Genomic DNA, 6,302 nt, shown 5'->3' with positions numbered 1-6,302 from the left:
GGGATAAAAGATGATTAATTTGCTTTTAGCTCTCTTGAATCTGAGATGCCATGAGTAAATGCCGATAAAAATACCTATGGGGCAGTGGGAAACATAGTTTGGTAGCTAACAGGAGTAGACAGTGGCAGAAAGTGAAATTGAGACCCCGCGACCAAGCTGCAGAGAGGCCAATAGGTAAGAGAAGGGACCAGAAGGAACTCATCTCAGGGTTTTGCTTTTGGTTTGGGTTTTTCTACCCGGCAATTTGAAAACTGAGATGCCTTTTGAGTTCAGTCAGCCATTCCCTCCCGAACTACCTCCGCACCTCCCCATCATTCAGGAAGAAATAATGGAGGACAAAGTGCGGAATAATTCGCTGGCTTTCCATTGTTGGGAAGAATAGAGGCAGCTTTAGCTGAAGTGTGAGGATTCTAAGTAAGATTATAAGGGGTAGACTTCCCTGGTGGTGGAGTGGATAAGAATCTGCCTGCCAAAGTAGAGAACACAGGTTCAGTCCCTGGGCTAAGGAGATTCCACATGCCGTGTCGCAATGAAGCCAATGGCCTGCGACTACTGAACCCTCGCTCTAGAATCCATGCTCCACAACAAGAGAGGCCACCCCAGTGAGAAGCCCACCCACCTCAACAAGGAGGAGCCCTCACTCACTGCAACTAGAGAAAAGCCTGCGAGCAATGAAGAGCCAGCGCAGCTGAAAATAAATCAATCAATACATTTTGAAAAAAGATTATAAGGGGCAATCCACTCTTTACTTTGTTATCCCACAGGATAAGACAAGGATGTCCATCTTCAGGCCTGAAGTCCTGGCCAGTGTCCCAGGGAGCCACTGTGCATTGCTACATGGACAGGCGTGGAGGGGCTCACACAGCTCAGGGAAGCCTTGTTTAAGCAGACAAGATGAGACTTCAAGCTGGTGGGGTATGCGCTGCATCCCCTGAGATTCTCCATCTAAGGAGTCAGTTCTTTCCTAAAACATCCTAAACGAAAGAAAGCGCAGTAGAAGGGCAAGATTCCACTGGTGAATTCCCCAGCAAGCCTGACAAACGAAAGACTCGGTGTCAATAGGGTGAAATTGAAACGATAGACCTAGGAGTTTGTGAAATCCCATAGAGGCCAACGAGTCACCTCATTGCTCTCCTATTTGTGGACGGCTTCTCATCTCTTAGTTTACTGTCTTCCTCATAACTTGCCTCAGCGATTTTGGGGTCAAATTGCATGCTCAGAAGGATATTGCATGTTCCTGCTGGGGGTAAACAGGGGTCACGGTGGTGGCATGACTCTCCCGCTATAAACTTGGAACTACGGGAAATACGATTGCCCGATGAGACTAAACCTTTCAACTCAGTGCCGGTGAATCACAAAGTAACTGTGGGAAACCACTTTAACGAGCAAATGTGTTTCTCGAACAGCAAGGCTGGACTGGACCTTGACTGATGAGATTAATATAAAGGAAAAAAATGCATCCATGATGGGGGGAATTCTGCTCAACAAGAGAACTGTGTTCAATAAATATTTAAATTTTCATATATTGGATATTTAATAAATATTCAATAAATACCTACTATGCATCAGGAGTGAACTCACGTTCTAGTTGGGGAGACAGAAAATAAATACATGTGTAATCAAATCACAGGCAGTGATATATAACACAAACAGGGTTCTCAGAGCAAACAACAATATTGAGTGTCCAGCCACAGCAGCAGAGATGTGCTTCTTCAAGTTCTATGACAGATTTAGGAAGTTTGCTTGGACCTACAGACTTGGACCTGTGTCTCCAACTTTTACTAGTGATATTTTAACCTGCCAGCTTCCCTGATTAGCTCAGTTGGTAAAGAATCCACCTGCAATGCAGAAGGCCCGGGCTCAATTCCTGGGTCAGGAAGATCTGCTGGAGAAGGGATAGGCCACCCACTCCAGTATTCTTGGGCTTCCCTCATGGCTTAGCTGGTAAAGAATCTGCCTGCAATGTGGGAGGCCTGGGTTCGATCCCTGGGTTGGTAAGATTCCCTGGAGAAGGGGAAGGTAACTCCAGTATTCCTGCCTGGAGAATTCCATGGACTGTGTAGCCCACGGGGTCACAAAGAGTCGGACACGACTGAGTGACTTTCACTTTCTTTCTTTAACCTGCCAAGAGCCTTTCTCTTGTGTTCCTCCTGTGCAACTTTCATGGAGACATACGTAGAGAAAAGAGTACCTACCAAAAGTGTACAGCTGAATAAACTTCCTATCTGAGAGTACATCTGGGTAACCAGCACTCGGAATCCCTCTTCGTGTCCCTGTTCAGCCCTTCTGCTGTTACTGAACCACACATGGGTCTTGGGTCTGCTTGCTATTGCCCACCTCCCAACCCCAGAAGGAATAAAGCCGATCTGCTGACACTGGGTTTTGGTGAAGGAAAGTGGAGCATTTACTGCAGGGCACCAAGGAGTATAGGCAGCTAGCTAATGCTCAAAAGACTCACACTTCCCAATGGCTTTCAGGAAAAAACAGGCTGAGGGAGAGGGTTGCAGGACACGTGATCAGCTCATGGACATTTTTCTGATTGGTTGGTGGTAAGGCCATCCGGAGTTAACATTATCAACCTTCTACTAACTGGTTCTACCAGCTGGTCTAGGGTCTACATGCTTATGGTCAATATGCAGTTCTTCCACCTCGTGGGGTTTTCAGTATCTGCAAAAAGAGCTCAAAGATATGGCCCAGAATGTTATCTGTAGCCTTTGAGGAGGAAATAAAAGTGCTTGACTTTAATGTTTAAACTATTAATATCCTGTCTTGCTTTAATGTTTTCCTTTGTTTCTGCATTATCTCTTCTCTGATTTAATTTGTTCTTTGGAGTTCAAGGAAGGTCAAGGGGGCTAACGACTTTCTACAAAACAAGAGGCAGGCAGAGGACATAGGTTGGAGGAGTCTGTCCAGGAAGGTCCCAAAGAGTTCTGTTCAGTTACACTGCCACAAAAATTAACCACTATCATGACACTAACACCATAGATTTATTTTGCCTGTTTCTGGTCTTTATATAAATAGAAATATATGTACATACTCAGGACATAATGTCTGGCTTCATTTTCTCAATATTATATCTGAGAGATACAGTCATACTGTTCTATGTATTGATGATCCATTCATTTTTCATTGTATGGCTATATCACCATTAATTTATCCATTCTACTTAAATGGACATCAGGGTGACTTCCACAACTCTTTCTTATTTTTCTGCTTAAATCTGTTAAAGCTAGTTTCTGATGAATCCTGCCCAATACTCTTTTGTTTTTTCTCATTCCTTTTAAAAAATTTATTTATTTTTAATTGGAAATAATTGATTAACAGTATCGCATGAGTTTCTGTGATACATCAACATGAATCAGACATAGGTACACGTTTGGCCCCTCCCTCTTGAACCTCCTGCCTACTTTCCACCCCATCCCACCCCTCTAGGTTGTTACAGGGCACCAGCATCAAACAGCAAATTCCCACTGGCTAACTAATACTCTTTGGTTTTAATTTGACATTTTTACTGAGTGAGAAAATAACCAGAGAGTTGTGTTCTTTTGTAGAAATTCTTCCTTTTTAACAGTGCTTTGGAAGACTTTGACATTTTCTCTATCAGCTATTTGGCAATGAACATCAACTCACTCTGTTTCAACAGCAAGGCCAAATGGTCAAAAACAACGTTTTGCGTAGATAAAGCTCTGAATTGCTGGCTTAAATACAGTATTTTCTGGAATAACAGCTTTAACTTGCAGTCTCTTGTGTTGCTATGCAAGTTGGTTAGGAGGTTTTCTCTGCATGAACCAGTGAAACAACTGCTCCTGAGTGTGTGTCTCAACAGTTAGGGTGGTTTGTGTCTTGATTGCACAAGAACAGAGGTTTTGAGGCTATGGTTTTTTTCTACATTCCCCATTGCCCTGGTTATCACTCTGAGGAACTCTGAAGAACATTATTCCTCAGTAAACACCAACCAGTGAAAAAGAAAGTGAAGACTCAAAAGAGAGGGTACCATCTGTTTGTAGGATGTATATTGAATTAACACTGAAAATGCATTTAGGGCTTCCCTGGTGAGCTAGTGATTAACAATCTACCTGTCAATACCAGGGACATGGGTTCACTCCCTGGTCCAAGAAGATCCCACATGCCTTGGAACAACTAAGCCCATGTGTCAAAACTATTGACCCTGTGTCTTAGAGCCCATGAGCAGCAGCTACTGAACCCACAGGCCGAAACTACAGAAGCCCACACACCCAGCTCCTGCGCTCCGTAACGAAGAGCAGCCCCCACTCAGCACAGCTAGAGAAAGCTCGGGCGGAGCAATAGAGACCCAACTCAACCAATGAAATAAATAAATCTTTTAAAAAACGCATTCCAATATACATTCAGTTCAGCCGCTAAGTCGTGTCCAACTCTTTACAACCCATGGACTGCAGCACGCCAGGCTTCCCTGTCCTTCATCATCTCCCAGAGTTTGCTCAAACTCATGTCCATTGAGTCAGTGATGCCGCCAACCATATATCAGGTGCAGACAAATACTATTTGATTCCACTTACGTGAGATAATTAGAATAGACAAATTCGTACTCTGAAAACACATTGGTAGATGCCAGGGGTTAGTGGGTGGCGTGGTGGAGAGTTAATGTTTAATGGAAACAGCGTTTCTGTTTAGGAAGGCGAAAAATGTGGGAGATGGATGATGAAGAGAATTGCACAACAATGTGAACACACTTAGTTAAAATAGTGTTTTATATTATGTGACTTTTACAACAGTAAAAAAAATTTTTTTTTAAGACAATCATATCCGTTGTTCATTAGTTAGTAGGATCTTTCCATTGTGCACGAACACCTCTCTTGTGAGAGTCTACCCTGTCAAAGCAGGGCTGTGGAAGAGAATGGACCGCTCCATCTTTTCATACTTTTCCTCTTTGGCCAGGCTATATCAACAGCTGATCCAATTATTCACAGCCTAACTTATGAGCTATGAGTTGGACCAGCCAATTGTTGTTCTCTTTGGTTACTCTCTTTGGAGACTTCCCTGGTGGCTCAGATGGTAAAGCGTCTGTCTACAATGAGGGAGACCCGGGTTCGTTCCCTGGATTGGGAAGATTCCCTGGAGAAGGAAATGGCAATCCACTCCAGGACTGTTGCCTGGAAAATCCCCTGGACAGAGGAGCCTGGTAGGCTACAGTCCATGGGGTCGCAAAGAGTCGGACACGACTGAGTGACTTCACTTTTTGGTTACTCAAGGAGACAGATACTTGTAATAACAGTGGCAAGTACTGAGTGAAATCCGCCTGTGTGTACCAAGTACTGTGCCAAGGACTCTGTGTTCATAACCACTTCATTAAAGGCCGATCTCTCCACTTCTGCTCTGGATACCATCCCTTCATCATTCCCAAAGACTTTGCTCCTGCAATTAACCTCTCTCTCCCCTCCATGATTAATTTCTCCTTCCTGCCTGAATCATTTCCGGGAGCAGTCAGACATGTTTTAGTGCTTCCTTTAAAAAATAAATGAACCTTCCCTGGTGGCTCAGACGGTAAAAGAGTCTGCCTACAATGTGGCAGACCCGGGTTTGATCCCTGGGTCGGGAAGATCCCCTGGAGAAGGAAATGGCAACCCACTCCAGTATTCTTGCCTGGAAAATCCCATGGATGGAGGAGCCTGGTGGGCTGCAGTCCATGGGGTCGCAAAGAGTCGGACACGGCTGAGCGACTTCACTTTAAAAAATAAAAATCCCTTCAGCTCATATGGCCCTCCAGGCATTATCCCATTTCCTAGCTCTTTTAGGGCACCGCTTCCTGAGAAGTGTGTTGTCTATAGTCAGTGCCCACTTCCTTATCTTCTAATCTCAGCTCAGCCAGCTCCAGGCAGGCCTTCCTCCTCTCCATGCCACTGGATCTGCTCATTTCAAGGTCATGAACAACTTCCTTTGCCAATCCAAGGGTCCCTTCAGTGTCTTCATCTTACTCAAGTTCCCAATAATATCTGGCACAGTTGACCACTCCCTCCTTCTTAAAATCCTCTTCTCTGCCAGTCTCCACAGTGCGATGTTTTTCTTTTTCCCTCCTGCCTAACTGGCTGCATTGCCTCAGGGCTTTCTTGCTGGTTACCCCTTCTCTGTCTGCTCTCTAAATGTCGCAATGACTGGAGGCTCTGTCTTAGATCTTCTTGTACTAGCATCCATCAGTACCCTATCCTCATCTCATGTTTTAAATACTATCTATGTTCAGATGACTCTTTAAAATTTCTAGTCTCAATACTGCTGATCTCTCCCCCAAGCTCAAGTCCCACAGGCCACTGCCTGCTCTGTGTCAC

Source organism: Ovis canadensis, chromosome 3, assembly GCF_042477335.2.
Source record: "Ovis canadensis isolate MfBH-ARS-UI-01 breed Bighorn chromosome 3, ARS-UI_OviCan_v2, whole genome shotgun sequence".
NCBI classification, from domain to species: domain Eukaryota; kingdom Metazoa; phylum Chordata; class Mammalia; order Artiodactyla; family Bovidae; genus Ovis; species Ovis canadensis.
The sequence above is the reverse complement of the archived record's forward strand: the minus strand, read 5'-3'. Positions refer to the sequence as shown.